We start from the raw sequence: 17,522 nt of genomic DNA on the forward strand, positions 1-17,522 counted from the left end.
TGGTAGCAGACAGCACTGGGTAGAACAATAAAATAAAATAAAATATAAAATAACATAAAAAGCACCATGGAGCAAGGCCAACAGAGGCAAGAATCATGACAGCAAGACACCAGCAGGATACAGAAACAGCACTTCACTATGAGAGACCCTAAAGGGACAGCTGAATTGTTTGCCAGGTCCACTGCCCACTGGTCGTTGCTTCAGCTTAGCTTGTAGTTCCCTGAGTGTAGCTCTGTTCTAGAAATGAAGACGTTGCCTCTTGAGATTTTTATCAACCCAGATCATGACAGGAACCTGAAGACATAATCAACTGAGGCTTTGAAGATCAGGCAGTTATGACGTAGCTACAGACATAGGCAGAATTATGGGTAGTTAGGGTGCTAGGTGCTCGCAGCCTAGTGCTAGTAGAAGCCAGGGATGAAGAGAAAAGGGAACGAGAGCCCAGAAAGAGCAGGAACTATGGAGGAGCATAGCTATCACTGCAAACTTGGAGAGCACCCTGCTGAAGACAGACAGGAGCATCTTCCTCCTCCTCTCTGATACTTGCTAATGTCTCCCGTTTGAAAGCCCAAGGGTTAGCCAGAGGACAAAGTAAGCCAGGTGACATTGCATGGGGGTAACAGATTATCAGATATAGCCCAGGGCAGAGAAGAGTATGGTCTTCCTTGTCACCCAGTATATGTTCACAGCCTAATTTCCAGAACCCAAGGATACTTACTGCATTCCATGGCAAAAGTTGTGATTTCAGTTGAGGGTCATGAGAGGAGAGGCTTAGCCCACATTCTGGGTGGGTCCTTAGTTCAGTCACACACATTCCTACAGGGAGTAGCATGGGAAGTTTTACAACATTGGAGGAGTCCACGTGACCACAGAAACAGATTGGACTGGAGTGGCCAGGAGCCAAAGCAAGCCTGAGGCTATCACTAACCGGAAGAAACAGTAGACCAACTATCCCCCACTCTCCAAGCCTCAAGAGACTCTGACCCTGCCCAAGCCTTCATTTCAGACTGGCGGCCTCTAGAACTTTAAGAAAATAAAACTCTGTTGTTTTAAGCCAACCAGTTTGTGCTAATTTGTTATAACAGTTACAAGAAACCAACAAAGGCCAAATGGACAATAAATAGCACAGAATCTATTCATATCAAATGGCACAATGATGTCCACACTCCTGTTGGCTGGACACTCTTTGACCCATCTTTTCTATGCCATTTGGAAGTTCTATTGGGACCCTTTGCACGCCTCACATCATGGACTTCAAAACACAGCTGCCTTCTTGTGCAAATGCCTCTTCATTCAGATAAGAGTGTAACTGTCCTCAGAGCAAGATCTTGTCCCTCACACCTTGGGAACCCATAACACTCCTCACATACTTCTTTAAGCAGAGTGAGTGGTAAATGAAAAAGAAAGCTTCCATTTGCCCATCCGTAAATGGAAAATGACCACTAACTTGCCTCTCGAAGGCAATGGTGGCAATGTTTTCTGAAAACAATTCCTGTACCTGTAACAGAAGTGATATATCTGAAATACATTCCTACCAGAACAATTCCTTAGGGAAAAAAAGTTAAATTTCATTTTAGCAAAACCTGTATTTTACACTGAAGTGAAACTGCCAGCAGTTCATCCTAAGAAGAGGCCAGGGCTAACTGAGAAACAGAAGCAGGCTGGGAGATGGAGGATGGGGATGGGGGTCAGGGTGGGAGTGGGAAGGTGCAATGGTAGACTATTTGTCTAGTGTGTTTGAATCCCTGGGTACTTTACCTGTCACTTGCACTGAAAAAAATGAGTAAGCCCGCAGTCAAACAGACAAAATAAAAACTTGAGACTGAATACAAGTGCCAAGAAACCTTGACTCATATAATAAACACCTATTAAAGAACTATGATGCTAAAATACAGTCTATAAATGCTGAGGAAATGTAATAAGGCACAATCCCAAATAAGCAATTATAACAAAATATGATGAATGCTTGTGTGCATGTGTACCTTTGTGCACATATGTATGCAGAGGGATGTCAAGTGTTTTCCTCAATTCCTTTCCACCGTGTGTGTGTGTGTGTGTGTGTGTGTGTGTGTAAGAGAGAGAGAGAGAGAGAGAGAGAGAGGGAGAGAGATTGAGAGATAGGTAGATAGATAGATAGATAGATAGATAGATAGATAGATAGATAGGGTCTTACTGAGATACCCCCTCTCCCCAGCTCCAAGGTATGACTTTTATAAGAGTAAAATGCTAGGCGATCAGAAAGAAGGGAATGGCTGACTCTAGAGATGGAGCCACTTTCAAGCTAGTGTTTTAGGATTTCATCAGGCAGAGGCAAAGTCTGGAACATTCCAAGACCAAAAGAAACAACGGCTTGTGCAGCTGCCAGGCAAGCCACACCCTGCTCGGTCCTATTGTATCCGCAAAGGTCTATTTTTACCCCTTGTCCTCACATCCACTTTTTAAGACAAAAAGAGAATGTGGGCTAAGTCCCTTCTTGGCAGTCTGGTATTTTATAGGTCAAAGAAAGGAGACTCTGAGGAGGGAAGGTGGAGGTTGACTTCTGGTGAATCCAGAATTCCAAAGAGTAGAAACTCAAGCTCTTCCCTTTCCTGGTTTCTTGGAAATTGAAGAGAGGCTGCCTTAGTACAGCACCAGCCAGTCCTTCTGAGCTCAGAAGAAAGCAGGAGGGAATGAAGACATCCCAACCAGAGTCACTGCTCTGCGACAAACAGCCTTGACCAGGATTGAGGCCCCTGCTGCCTCCCCTCTGCTGACCTTTAGATCCCTCTACTGAGAGCAGGCACCACCCAGCCTCTCTCCCAAACCAGCCCTGCTAGGCTTCTGAGACCAGAGCTTGCTGCTTGTGAGTGGGAGGGAAAAACCTCTTGGGAAAGCAGCCAGGACAGAGGAGCGGTCAGCAGACACCTACTGAGGGACACAGGGGTCTCTGACCTCCCTGTGAAGCATCCATAGGGAAGTGGGAAGCTAGAACCCCAACCTCCAGGTCCGCATCCCTCATCTTTGTTTTCCCAGGAAGCCTCTACCTTGTGGACCCTGCCAGAAGGCCCGCGGCATTTTCATGAAGCAGCAATAACAAGGACAGAGCGTTCTAGCCTGCCGGAGCCTGCTGGCTGGTCACTCTTTCCACTGCCTTTTGTTTTCATGCATCGTTCCTCTCACTTGCTTCTCAGATTCCTCCAGGCTTTGAAAAGGCCCACAGTGACACCGCCCAGTAGGCTGCCAGGCGGCTCTGACATGCATCCTGTCCTAAGCATTGACTCTAGAGCTTCCAGAAAGGGACCAACCAACTCCTGTCAGTGTAACTGGTAAAGGTAGTTTGTGGACTGGTAAATCACATCTTGCTGTCTTATTAAATGGGTCTGCAGTGCTGGGCGTGGTGGTGCACAACCATAATTCTAGCTCTTGAACAGCTGAGGCAGGAGGATTGCAATTTCTATACCACCTTGTCTCAAAACAACAACAAAACAAACAACCAAACAAACAAACAAAAATATGTATGTGCAAGGGTTGTGGAGCAAACCTTTCTTAATGATCCAAGCACAGCCAAGATAGATGTGTCTTAATCAAAGACAGAGACATTTCTGTAGGCAGTTCAGTGTGAACTCTCTCATGGTTCATGTGCTAACATTTGGTGCCAGCCGGTAGTGCTGTTTTGGAAGATTGTCAAACTGTGTGGCAGGAGATGTAACTGGCAGAGGTGAATCATTGAGGGTGGAGTTTTGAAGGTTAAAACCTAGCCCCATTTCCTATTAAGCTCTCTGCTTCCTGGCCAGCCAGCATGTGAATAATCTGCCAAAGCCCAACCAACAGCAATGCCATGGTTTCCCCCTCTGTAATGGGCCATATTGCCTGAGACCATGAACCAGCATACATCTCTCCTCCCTTAAACTGATGCTGTCAGGCATGTAGTCACAGAGACATAGTTAACTAACACTCACGTGTCAGTGTGTTAGGCTGTTATACATACACATATGTGGGGCAGAGAGGATCTCAGCTCACCAAACATCTCAAGCCTGTTTCCATTCACACTCTTAAGGTACCCTATAGAATCCATGAAAACCCCACATAGATGTTTATTTCCTTTTTTTAAAAAAGAGATTAATTTATTTTATGTATATGAGTACACTGTCACTTTCTTCAGACACACCAGAAGAGGGCATCAGATCCCATTATAAATGGATGTGAGCCACTATGTAGTTGCTGGGAATTGAACTCAGGACCTCTGGAAGAGCAGTCAGTGTTCTTAACCATTGAGCTATCTCTCCAGCCCCAGATGTTTATTTTCTAATAATTTAAAATAGTTTACATGTATTTATTTAGCAGACATAGGCCTTAGCACAAGTGTGGAGATCAGAGGATGACATGAGGAAGTCCTTTCCTTCACTGTGTGGGGCTGGGACATGGAACTCAGGTCGTCAGGCTTGCCGACAAGCTCCTCTGTCCACTGAGCACTCTCTCCATCCTGGTGTTAGCTTTACAGACTTGGTGGTAGTGGTCCAACCTGGTGTTAGCTTTACAGACTTGGTGGTAGTGGTTCTCAGTGTAGAGCAACAGACATTCTCACAAATTATTGATGAGAGAGAAAAAAAATGCCTCTAAAGCAACCTGGTAAAAATCAGAGGTGCATATCCATTTCGGGCAATTTCCATCCTAATTTATACTCCAGACAGACTCCTACATGTGTCTCAGCAGACATACTCAAGAATGTGGGTGGCATGACGAACTGAAATCTAAAAAAATAAAAATAAAAACACCCCCCCAAAAACCACCACCAACAAAACTATTGACATAATGAAGTTCTACTTATGGGAGATTAGAGTGGAAAATAGTCACACAGCAGGATAGTATTATTTCAGCACTCCATAGTATAATGTTACCATGTTATAAAGAACAGAGTAGTTCTATCAGTTTCATATGCATAAATATCAAAGGCATCAAGGTGAGAAAAAGGCTGTAGAAAAATATGAATAGTGCTTATAGACATGCTTAACACTGCAAACTAATATTCTGTGTAGTTAAAAGTATCTTTAAAAGGTCAGTTACTTCTGGGAAAGCTGAGATGCAGAAGACTTTGGAAACCAGATACTTAGTTTATTTAAAAACATTAAGAGCTAGAAAGATGGCTCAGCAGTTAAAAGCACTGGCTGCTCTTCCAGAAGACCTGGGTTCAACTCCCAGCAACCATACAGTTGGTGGCTCACAACCATCTATAATGGGATCTGATGCCCTCTTTGGCATTCAGGCACATTCAGATAGAGCACTCATATACATAAGTAAATCAATTTTTAAAAATATTAAAAGCACAGGAGTTGGGGCACACACCTTTCATCATAGCACTTGGGAGGCAGAGGCAGGCAGATTTCTGTCCAAAAAAAAAATCTTGGATAATGTATATATACACCTTACAAGTGACTTGGAGGAACGTGGTCAGCATAGCAAAAGGTTCTTATACAGTCCATAAACTTCTTATGAAAAATAAGCATCTGTTTTATATAGTGGTCGTCTCCATAAACAGATGCACTAACAAACCCTCTTAGAAATGTGTGCAACTGATGTGGCTTTCAATAGAAAGCCATACAGGTTCACTCACGATGTCTTATCCAGATGACCTTGTGACCTTCTGGATGTGAGAGTATCCTGAAAAGAACCAGAGGTACAGTTGGGTAAGGATCGATGCCGAACCACATGTGGATATAATTATACTATACCCAGAAATTCCCAACTCCGGCAGAAAATCAGATCAAAATGCTAATGCAGTTAGTTGTCCTTCTGTGACCCAGCACCTGGGAGCATGACACAGCAGCTCTGCAATGGTAGACAGGGATCTAGATTTTAAAGGGCTTTCCAAGAAATTCAGATGACCAGCCAGATTTGAAGAATGGTGGTCATCTCTGGTTATGTTCTACCAGTGTTTTCGAAGAAATTGGGCAGGTGAAAGTAGAGCAAGGAAAGAGAGGAGAAAAGGGAGGCAGAAAGGAAAGAAGGCGCGCAGGCTCACATCGAGCCTTTAACCCTTCCCCTTCCCCCTCCAGACTTCTCCAGCCTTGAAGCGTCTTTTCAGAATTCCAACTTTCTGTAACACTCATTTGGCAGTTATCAACTTCCTTCTTTGCTCCTAACATGGCTGCTGTTTTCCCAGTAAGTTTAACCTACATCATAAGCATCTTAGAACATCTTTGTTTTTTCTATAGTGTCTAACACAGTGTGCCTCGGGGAGGAAGCAGTAACAAATCATAATTAAGAACACATCAAGTTCAGAGGTGTGTTAAGGCACAAAATACGTGTGTAAAATCTATTGTAGTTTTATAAGCTATCAATGACATCCAATGTAGTTCCTATCAAAATCTCAACATCTTTTCTTTTGCACAAATTGGCTGGTTATAAACGTCTTATCTAAGTCATAGCCCAGAAGAGATACCACAACGTTGAAAAAGAACGGAGGTGTAACATGAACCTACAGTGGTCTTCCTGTGGAGAGCAGCAAAGAATTGATGGTATAGAAATGAACCCACACATTACGGTCAATGTCAGACAAGGTGTCAAAACAACTTAATAGGAGAGAAATATTTTGTTTGTTGTTTGGCTTTGGTGCTGGGGTTTGAACCTCATATGTGCCGAGTAAGCACTCGACCACCGAGCTACGTCCTTGTCCCTCAGTGTTCACATTTTCTTTGGACACGGGGCCTCACTAAATTATGGTTGCTGACCTTGAACTCATTCTGTAGCCTGGGCTGGCCTTGAACTTGCAGTTCTCCAGCCTCAGCCTCCCAGTTAGCTGGGATTACAGGAGTTGTGGCATATGCCCAAATAAAAAGACTCTATTCAACAAATGGTGCTGGCCCAGCTGAATATCTACATGCAAAAGAGTAAATCTGGACTCTCTTCAGCACCATACTCCTCCCTCAAAATACTATGTGGAGTAAAATATATATGTATGGAGATGCCGCAATGAAACTCATTATTTTGTACTCTAATTTAAAAAATTAATAAAATACTAAGTCAAAATGAATCACTGACCTAAATGTAAGAATTAAAACTACATTTCTTTTTTCTTTCTATTTTTTTTTTTTAAACACAGTGTCTTACTGTGTAGCCTGGCTGATTTGGAACCTCTTATATAGAACAGATTGGCTCTGAGCTTATGGCAATCCTTCTGTCTCTGCCTTCTGACTGCTGAGATTATGGTATATGCTACAATGCCTGGCAAAAAAAAAAAAAAAAAAAAAAAAAAAAAAAAAAAAAACCCTCAAAATTCTTCTGGAATGGAGATATATCTCAGTGGTAGAACATGTATCCAGGATGTGGGAGGGTCTGTGCTTAATCGACACCTAGATAAATAAATATCTTCCTAGAGGAAACAGAGGTGCAAGGGAATCTAAGCTATAACACCGGAACAAAAGTGTCAAAATTAAGAACAATTGGATTTTAAGCGTAAAGTTTTTCTGTTTCATGGGCCAGTGAGACAGCTCAGTTGACCTCACTTCAGTCTTCAGAACCCACAGTGGACAAAGAAAACTGATTCCCAAAAGTTGTCCTCTGGTCTTCATGTGTGCACTGTGGTGTACTCCCACATACATACATACATACATACATACTACTACTACTAATAATAATAAGAAGAATAAACACTTTTGTGTTTCAAAGGATACCATCAAGAAAATAAAAAGGCAGGTTAATATCCATGAGAGACCTCCCCTATTCTGAGGAGAAAGGGAGGACTGACTGGAGAATAGGGGGAGGGGAAATAAGAGGGAGGAAGTGAGAGGAGAGGAGGGAGAGGAAGATGCAATCGAGAAACAAGTAAAAAAAATACAACACAAAAATTCCTCTTTATATTAACGTATAGTACTTCAATAATGCTGTGTATAAGACTGCTGTGTATAAGTTCACTACCCTAGTAGTAGAATAATTAAATTATTTTATTGTTGCTTTGAAATTCAAAGAAGAAGAAGAGGAAGAGGAGGAGCAGAGTAAAAAGAAATGGGTAAATTACAGAATGAAAGATAACCCTATTAAGACACCTGACAAAGACCTTATATTCAGAGTATATGAAACCTACCAAAACTCTATTATAAAAAACAATGAAATCATCAACAAGAAATCTTAATAAACATTTATCAGAAAACTAGATACAAGTGGCCCTTATGCATGCAGACAGTCGCTCAGCACCATTAGTAATTAGGAAAGCACAAGTCAAAACCCCAATACAATCTTCACACCCACAAAAATGCCCATGACGATACCAACTGTTAGTGACAGTATGAGGAAATTATCGTCGTAGAATGCTACTGAGCACACAGAATAGAACACTGAGTTTGGAAAACTACATGGCAGTTCTTCAAAGTACTCAACCACACAGCCACTGGGCAATTCTTTCCTAGTAGCATATATACCAAGAGAAATGAAAAAGTGTATCCAAACAAATACTTGTACATAAATGCTCATAACAGTATTATGTATAATGGACAAAGAGTGAAAACTACCCATGTTTACAAATTGAAGAATGGATAAATAAAATCTGTTATAACCATGTAAAGACACATACTGATGATATGTGCTTCACGTGGGCAAACCATGAGAACACCATGCTAAAGGAACGATCACACGTCAGGATCCATTCATGTAACATATTCATAGTGTGAAAATGCAGAGAGGCAGAAAGTAGATGAGTTGCTCCCTGAGGGTAGAGATCAGCAGCAGGGATGACATCCATGAAACCAAGACTTCTTCAGGGGTACCGGAAATATTCATGGATTGAGTAGTTGCGATGAATGGACCCATCTGTGACAATACTTTTAAAACACCAAGCTTATATAAAAGAGGCAGCATTTACAGCATGCAAAACACATACCTCAATTAACTATAAAGGAAGTAAACCCCAGACAGCTCAGTTTTGCATTCTAGCTCAGTTACCGTTGTGATGTATCAAGGTCCTTTCCCTTCAGAGCCCTGGCATTTGCTGTTTTATTAAGTAGTTGTACTTCACTGTGTGAGCTACTTTTCTATTGCGGTGATAAAACTCCATGGCCATGGCAACTTATAAAAGACAGTTTCCTTGGGCTCACAGTTCCAAAGAGCTAAAAATCCTATGACACAGAGTAGTGACAACAGGTGTCAAACATGGATGTACTAACAGCTGAGAGGGCCTATCTCCAACTACAGACAGAAAGCAGAGGGCACAAACTGGGAATGGCTTGTGACTTTGAAATCTCAACATCCCACCCCACCCCTGCCGCAGTGACACACTTCTTCCAGAAAGGCCACACCTCCTAAACCTACCCAAGCAGTGCCACCAACCTAGGAGACCAAGTACTCAAACATCTGAGCCTATAGGGACATTTTCATTCAAACCATCACAGTTGACTTCACATTACTTATTTCTCTCTCATCCCTCATCCATTGTCTGTGATTGTCCCCGTTTCTGTTTATCATTATTGTGGCAGTGAACATTTGGTTCTTAGTTGGTGGCTGTTTGGGAAGGATTAGGAGGTGTGGACTTGTTGAAGGAAGTATGTCACTGGGGCAGTCTTTGATGTTTCAAAAAACTAGTTTTATTTACTCCCAGTGTATTTCCTGCCTCCTGCTTACAGATTAAGATGTGATCTAGCTATATCTACCAGCATGCCTTTGCTGAACCATCATGACCTCACCCTCTGACACCATAAAGCTCAATGAAATTCTCTCTTTTATAAGTTGCCTTGGTCATGGTGGTTTTTTGTTGTTGTTGTTTTTCACAACAACAGAAAAGTAACTTACACAATTATCAGTTGCCCTGTTTTATTTTTCCTAGAGCATTAGTCACTTCCTGAAATCATCTTGACTCTTAGTTTACAGTTCCTTGTTTTCCTCTCTCACCAGAATATAAGCTCTGTGAGAACAGGGCCATTACCTGAGTTGTTGTTGCTGCCACTTATGTCGGTGACACTGCCTGACACACAGAAAGCATTTGATAATATTTACTGTATGTTGCGTGAATGGAAGGTGGCTAATCACCAAGCTTCCCTGAATCTCTCTAAGTCTTCACTTTTTTTAGTGACAAAATGTCATAATAATAATTGCACTTAGCCCATAAATAACAGTGTGTGCAAAAACACACCTTATTATAGACATTCAATAAACCTGAACAGTGATTTTGTTATGATCCCCACAACTACCACTAATCTATAATTAAGATGGTCCACATGATGATCATGATCACCTGAAATGAGCTATTTTCACTGGAAAATAAATAATTGAGTCCCTTCTTCAGGGGTGGCCAAGCTTTGCATTCAAGGCTCCTAGGACTTTGGTTCCTCTTTAAGAAGGTTGATAAATAACAGCCACAGTTATTACATATTTTTCCTTCTTTTAAGAAACTTGGGGTCTGGAAATTGAACGTATGGTATAATGTACCTAAAAATATTTTCTACCATTGAGTTACACCCTGGGCCAATAGCTGTAATTATTATTGGGGCTATCTCTGTTATAAAGAAAACAATGAAGAAGGAAGCAGGAAAAGAGAGAGAAAAAAACCTAAATAACAACCCTCCTCTTAAGTAAAAGCGAGAATGGGCAGAGCTTTTATCTGTTGATAATAACGTAATAACTTTTTATCCATTTGCTCAATAGTTTGGTGAATGCCCTTGAGTACAAATACAATAGCCAATTGATGTTTGGCCCTCCTTGTTGAATTAGAAACTCGGGGTTATAAGGTCAGTGAGGCAGGCATGTGAAGCAGGTGAGGAGCGCAGCGGTGTGTGGAAGCAGGTCATGCAGATGGCAAGTGATGCCTACCTACTGGTCAGCATCCACATGGAGGCTTGTTCTCCTGTGGTCGCTCTAACTCATTAAAAGTCAGGGAGAGTCTCAGCTACCGTTCACTGACTTTTGTGAAAGAGATGGTATGTTACAGTGGCATAGCCATCAGGGAAATTATGGTCCTTCTCCAGGAACAAGTGACCCTGAGGACCTCAGTGGCTTACACCAGCAGCTGACAAGCCATCCCCGCCTCTCACCAATCAGACGTCCGCTGTGAGGCTGCTCCCATTTTGTCCTCACTCTGTGGCCTGCACTGAGGGGGCAGCTGCTATCTGAAACATGGCAAGGGAAAGAAAAGATGGCGTGAAGCTGCCCCACATGGATGCACCTCACTCCCATAACCTGCATTTCATCGGCTAAAGGAAGCACTGTTAACAGGTACCATCTTCCAATAACATGGAATATTTTGAGAAAGGTGATAAAACCTACTGTAGTTGTCGTCACTAACTTTAGAACTTGGTCTGGGAGAGGCCTGAAGGAGCTTTGCTTTTAAATTTTAAAATGTCCTTTCAGGTAGGAAGGAAAAAAAGTTCTCATGAGATGCAATTGAAAGTACTGTGTAATGAATTACCACATATAACATGAACACTAGAGTCTAGATACAGAAAAATACACGTAAAAATGCAAATAAAGGCATACTTTCGGAAGTCTGTCTCTCAAGAGAATGTAGTTTAGATGACTTCCTTAGACCTTTGCAGATTCTTCCTTGCCCTCCTGGGCCACAGTCACAGAGTGATTCCATGAATTTCCCTGAGGACTGAGGGAGGCATCTGTCTTTCAGGAAATTGGTGCCTGTGCAGCAGATGATCTGTTGGATGCTGGGAAAGTGAAGATTCCTGACGGCACCGGTAACTCCAGCCTTGACAGCACTAATTTCTGGGAGGTGAGTGTTTACCAGCTTGTATCACATCACAGCTGTGTAAAGGATCGATGGTGGTTAAGGAATGAATTATGTAATCCCAAGCCAATTCATGTTGAGGTCCTAACCCACAGTACCTCAAAAAAAAAAATTGGAGATAAGGGCTTTTAAGAGATAGTTAAGTTAAAATGAGGCCTTTAGGGTGGGGTCTTGTTCAACATGAGCCTATCCAGGTCCAGGACTGAGCTCAATGGTAGAGTACCTTCCTTCCATGTGCAGGGACCTGGGTTACATTCCCAGCACTTCCAAACAAACAAAAAACTAGGAGAGACCATGTGGGGATTCAGCAAGAATGTGGCCTAAGGAAAAAGCTCAAGCAGAAACCAAACTCTGACACATTGGTGTTGGACTGGCAGCTTCGAGAACCATGAAGAATGTCTGATATTTGAACTACTTAGTCTATGGAGTTTTGTTATGATGGCCCTCTAGACTAACATGGTGGTTCTTTTGAGTATCACACACAGATGTGATAGATAGGAAAGGAGTTATCATTCTTTCCCCAGGGTTGGAGGTCAACCCTGGCTTCAAATGTGCACTGGCTTAGACTTCTTTGCTTTTCACGGAAAAGGTGATGGGTGTCACCCTCTGGTCCTCCGTGATCTCAATAGTAGGTTATCTGAGAAAACCTTGAGAGAGGAAGTCCTCCACATGCATGGGCCTCTGAAAAGCTCTCACCTTTGGGAACACCCTATTCACCAACCCAAAAGGTCTCTTTGGAGATTTTCATTAATTGGTAGAAAATGATCCAGATGTGCTTAAAACCAGGGGGAAATGTCATTTTAAATGATGCTTAATTACAGAGAACTCTTAATAACATGGAAAAATGATTATATTATCATTTAAGTGCAAAAATCAGCATGCAAAATCAAACTATATAGATAGAACTACATTAGCTATATAATCATATGCATAAGAGAAAGACTGACTAGAAATATATGTGAACATTAGCTTTTCCTTGTGATGACATAGGTTATTTTTGTTTTCTTCTTTATATACCCTGGATTTCTGAATTTTTCATGTTGAGCATGTGTGAGCCTTATAATCACAAAATAGGCTTATGTTTTAAAGATGGGGAGCTGGAGAAGAGTGCATGTAACCCAGTGCCACAATGAGAGCCATCTCCAGGAGACGCAGGCTCCAGAGCTCACAAGTCAGATCCAAATCCATCAGAAACATGTGGCCCAGTCGCCCCGCTTCCATGATTAGGAATTTCAACTCCTTTTTCAGATAAGTCTCTGAGAGCTCCTCCTCTACTCAGATGTCTAAGCTCTACCTCTGAACTTGTATTCTTTCTTGGATTCAAGTTGCCTATGCTTTTCTTAACCAATGACCCAACCTAACCTTTTCCACCCCTCATGGACATAGGAGCAGAAAGCTAGCTGATCACATTTCATCTACATCCAGGAAGGAAGGGAAGGACACAGTAAGTGGGGTGAGGCTCTAAGCCCTCAAAGTCCACCTTCCTCTTCCTCCTAAAGGCTCCATAACCTCTCCAAACAGCACCATCAACTTGATTCAAATCTATGAGCCTAAGGAGACACTTCTCATCCAAACCAGCACAGATGGTCTTAGGAGGCTGGGTCCACGGGAAGTGATTAGGCCGTGAGAGGGAAGTCCTCATGAGTGGGATCTATGCCCTTACAACAGACTGCAGAAAGACTCGCTCATTTCATCCCATGAAAAGATATATCGGGAAAACACCAGTCAGTGTTCTAGAAGGTCCTGGAGGGCCCTTCACCCCAACCTGATCATGCCAGTACCCTGATTTGGGCTTCCAGTCTAAATGAATCTTGAGAAACATTGTGAGAAACAAGAATATACCTATCACATACCTGGCCTTTGACCTATTCTTACAACAATCGAACTAAGATGAAACTGATACTTTGGCCTAAATCTGTTCACTCTTTGTTTGGAGCTCAGGTAAAGAACTGCTATTAGAGATGGAGAGGTGGCTCAGTGGTTAAGAGCACTGACTGCTCTTCCAGAGGACCCCGGTTCAATTCCCAGCACCCACACAGCAGCTCACAACTGTCTTATAACTCCAGGATGCAACACCCTCACATAGATGTACATGGAGGCAAAACATCAATGCACGTGAAATAAAAATAAACATTAAAAAAGAAAAAAATATTCTAAATTTAAAAAATAAAGTGCTATTAATGAGATCTCAGTATCTCACAAAGGAAATGACTCAGCAGCCTACTCTGTCCCACCAAGAAGGAGCTTCATATGTGTTGGTGACTTTAATACTTTTGTGCTAGCGTATTCTCACACGATGCCTGAGCAAAGGGAAGAATGGCATGTTCTGCTCACAGTTTCAGAGGTCTCAGCCTGTGCTCGACTGTCTCCATTGTTTCTGGGCCAGGAAGAAGCAAAGCATCAGAGGGGAAGAAGGTGAAGAAGAAAGTCGCATCATCTTGTGACAGTCAGGAAGCAGAGAGAAGGAACAGGAGGAGGCTAGGACCAAGCAGGCCTCCCAAAGCACAGTCACAGCACCTCACTTCTTCCTTCAAGGTGCCACCTCTCACGGTTTTGCCACCTAATAATCAATTCACAATTGAAGCCCATAAGGGGTTAAACCCTTAGATTTGGTCAGTACCCTTCTAATGTAAACTGCCCCTAAAATTTCCACCAGAGGCTTGCTTTACTCATTCTCTGGCATGTCTCAACTCAACTGGGTTGCCAGTCAAGATTAACCATCTCACCCCCAAAACACATGTGTTATTTTCCCTGTCACAAATAAGGAAACAAAGACTCAGAGAAATTAAGACATTTGTCTAAGGTCTTATAGTTAGTGAATGGCGAACATCTGTCTTAATTTGATAGACCAAGCGCTTCTTAGCGCTTAAGAGCTGGCTTGTCTGCGGCCCCTGATGCACTTCTCAGGAACTGAGGCAGCAACTCTATGTTCCCTAAAACCTAATCAGGCCAAACTTTCATTAATAACCAACTAAGTTATCAACTGAGCAGCATGCCAGATTGGCAAAGATGAAAATGCAACTGAAGTACAAGAGGCACAATTGTATTAAAACTACAGATAGGAAAGCACCTAACATTAAGAAATATATTTCCCTGGACATCTCAGAGGCATTTCCCCCCTTTGAAACAGAATCTTACTCTGTAGCCTAGGTTGACCTGGAACTCATTGTGTAGCTCAGGCTAGATTCTAACCCGTCGAGATCCTGCATCACCCGAGTACTAGGATTAGGTGTAAGAGAGCGTGCTCCTCTCGTGAGTCAGTGGGCGGTTACCTCACCTCCTTTACTCTCAGTGTATGCTCAGTGCTAACTAGTCCTGCTTGCATCAGACCACTCCGTGTTTATCCGAGGCTGCCATCAGAAACAGCTGTCCCTTAACGCCTGCTTGCTGTTGGAAAACAAATGTATGTCCTCCTGCAGATGGACTGAAAATAATTTAAATGAATAATGGAGTCATCTAACCATACATAAAAACCAGAGGTAGTGAGTTAATAAGCAGAAAAGAGATACTAAAATTTAGCTACATGACCTTTTAAACAGACAAACAAAGAAGACGTTTGACTGACCCCTAAAGACAGTCAGCTGGCCAGCTGAACCTCAGTCCTTTTGGGTGAGCCAGAACATACCCGGCTGCCGAGGGACCAGGAATTGTTTACAGGATCTCAAACCACTGCTACTTTCTTCTCATCTTCCCAAGAAAAACTCAGAAAGTACAAGGGTACTCCACAGGCCACTAAGCACATCTCCAATTGTCCCCCAGGGAAATCTGATGTTGAAAAATGGCACTTTTCCAAAATAGTGGTTCAAGCCAGATGAGGAATTACAGAAAAGATGGCCTTCCATGGAGAAGACTCTGCCTCCAAATCCCTAATGTCTTCATTAGGGAACCTAAGCGCAGGCACAGCAGCTGGTCTCCACTGCTCTGAAGCACTGTGATACAGGGGGAGGAACAATGTGTGGGGCTGGTGACAAAGCAGTTCTCCTTCCGGGCCCCAGCCCTGCCAGCATTTAGCTGGGTGATCTTGGCAGAGGTACTTGCAGGCCTGATTTGTTCAATGAGACTCAGCCAGACTATGAGGCTTCCTGGTTCTAAAATCCTGTTATTGCTTACCTTTGGATCGCACCTTTCATTTGATGAAAATCAAGGAAGGTTCTTGAGTGTTTTCTACTATTTCAAAACCCACGCTACCCTCTTTTCTATATCCTTGGTGGCTTCCCTTGCACTTGATGGAAGATAAATCTCCAAGGTGGTATTCCGAACTTGTGACTGAGACATGGCTATTTATCCCAGCATAGTACCTCACTCCCACCAGTCACCTACTTCACGCTCTGGCACCACTACTCTGCGTCTGTTTCCTCACCATGCCCTTGGTGCAATCATGAGCATGCATCATGTGTCAGACACTTTTCCAGTGCTTACCTGTACCACTGTTTGCTTGACTGTCTTGTAATACAGGCAGAGCTTGCTAACGAGCAAACTGTGATACATCATTAGATTAACAAAATAGAAGGTGATTTCTGTATTGTGCAACAATCCCTCCAGGTTACTTTTGTGTTGGAGCTTTGCTTCAGAGTTCTTCATTCCCGGTTCATGACAACTGGGGGGAAAATGGCACAAAGGCACATTCCCTTTCCAGCCCTAGCAAGGACAAGATGCACACCCTTCTGCTCACGTTCCTTAAGTGAGAACTGACCTCCCGGCCTCCCCATGGGAACTTAGAAATTGCTTAAGCTCCTCCCCATCTTCCCCCTAAATGCCGTGCTGTAGAGAGAGGAGAGCAAGAGCTCCCTGTGTTCCTGCCTTGCTTCCCGAGGAAAAGCTCATTCCTCTCAAACGTCAGCCCACGTGCTACTTCCTTTGTGACATTTCCTTGTTTGGACAGGGTGAGGCCATCATTTTCCTAGTCCCATTACACCATGGACCTTTCAGCCACTGTGACATTTGTCATACAGTTGTGTATGATGTGCAGGGCAGTCTGCTCAGTGAGATGGACTCAATCCCTCCCTCCCTCTTTCTCCTTCCTTTTTTCTAGCCTTTCTTAAGGTGGGCTCTCTAGGTAGTCCAGGCTAATCTGGAACTCACTATGTAGTCTATGTTGGCTTCAAACTTGCAATCCTCCTGCCTCTGCCTCCCACATGCTGGCACTATGTACATGTGTAATAAATTTTTGTACATGTCTGTGATGCTCTTTCCAGAAAGGTTTAACTAAAGTGGAGACCTGCCTTAAATGTGGGAAGTACCATCCCATCAGCTGGTGTCAAGGAGCAGCAGAATTTAAAAGGAGACAGCAAACACTCCTGACTGCAGATGCAACTGAGCAGCCACTTCATGCTCCTCCTGACATCCCTTCCTTGTCATGATGGATCAACCACATCTTTAAACTTAATCAGAATAAACCCTTCCTTCCTTAAGTTTCTTTACTTAGGAAACCCTGTCACAGCAACCAGAAAACTTAACAATAAGGGAGATCCATGCTAAGAAGTAGGGTTGCTGCTGCAGTAAACTTGACCTTGTGGTTGGTAGACTTTTGGAATTTGTGTGGGGGGAATGTGAACGAGTTTGGAGCTGTGGGCTAGAGAAGACCTAGACTGGCACAGGCACAGCTTAAAGACCCATTCTGGTAGGGACTTAGAAGAACAGAATGCTGAGAAAATCTTAGACAGTAGATGCTCAGCTCATGAGGTTTTGGAGGGAATAAGGACATCATTGGGAACTGGACTGGAAATACTTCACATTATAGTCTGGCAAAACAATAAAATAAAATAAAATAAAATAAAATAAATCTGGATTCATTCTGCCTGTGTCCTAAGAACTTGTTAGACTGACT

At 42.8% G+C, this 17,522-nt stretch overlaps 1 protein-coding gene across 1 annotated transcript in view; it reads right to left on the reverse strand.

Annotated features, from left to right (window-relative positions):
- LOC143434544 (uncharacterized) overlaps positions 1-17,522 on the reverse strand; it is a 164,841-nt gene that overhangs the window by 11,328 nt on the left and 135,991 nt on the right. The window contains exon 14 of the mRNA XM_076913575.1: positions 5,323-5,637. The gene's annotated coding sequence lies outside the window, so the exon portion shown is untranslated. The remainder of the gene's footprint in view (positions 1-5,322; positions 5,638-17,522) is intronic.

Source organism: Arvicanthis niloticus, chromosome 15 (assembly GCF_011762505.2).
Source record: "Arvicanthis niloticus isolate mArvNil1 chromosome 15, mArvNil1.pat.X, whole genome shotgun sequence".
Lineage (NCBI taxonomy): Eukaryota > Metazoa > Chordata > Mammalia > Rodentia > Muridae > Arvicanthis > Arvicanthis niloticus.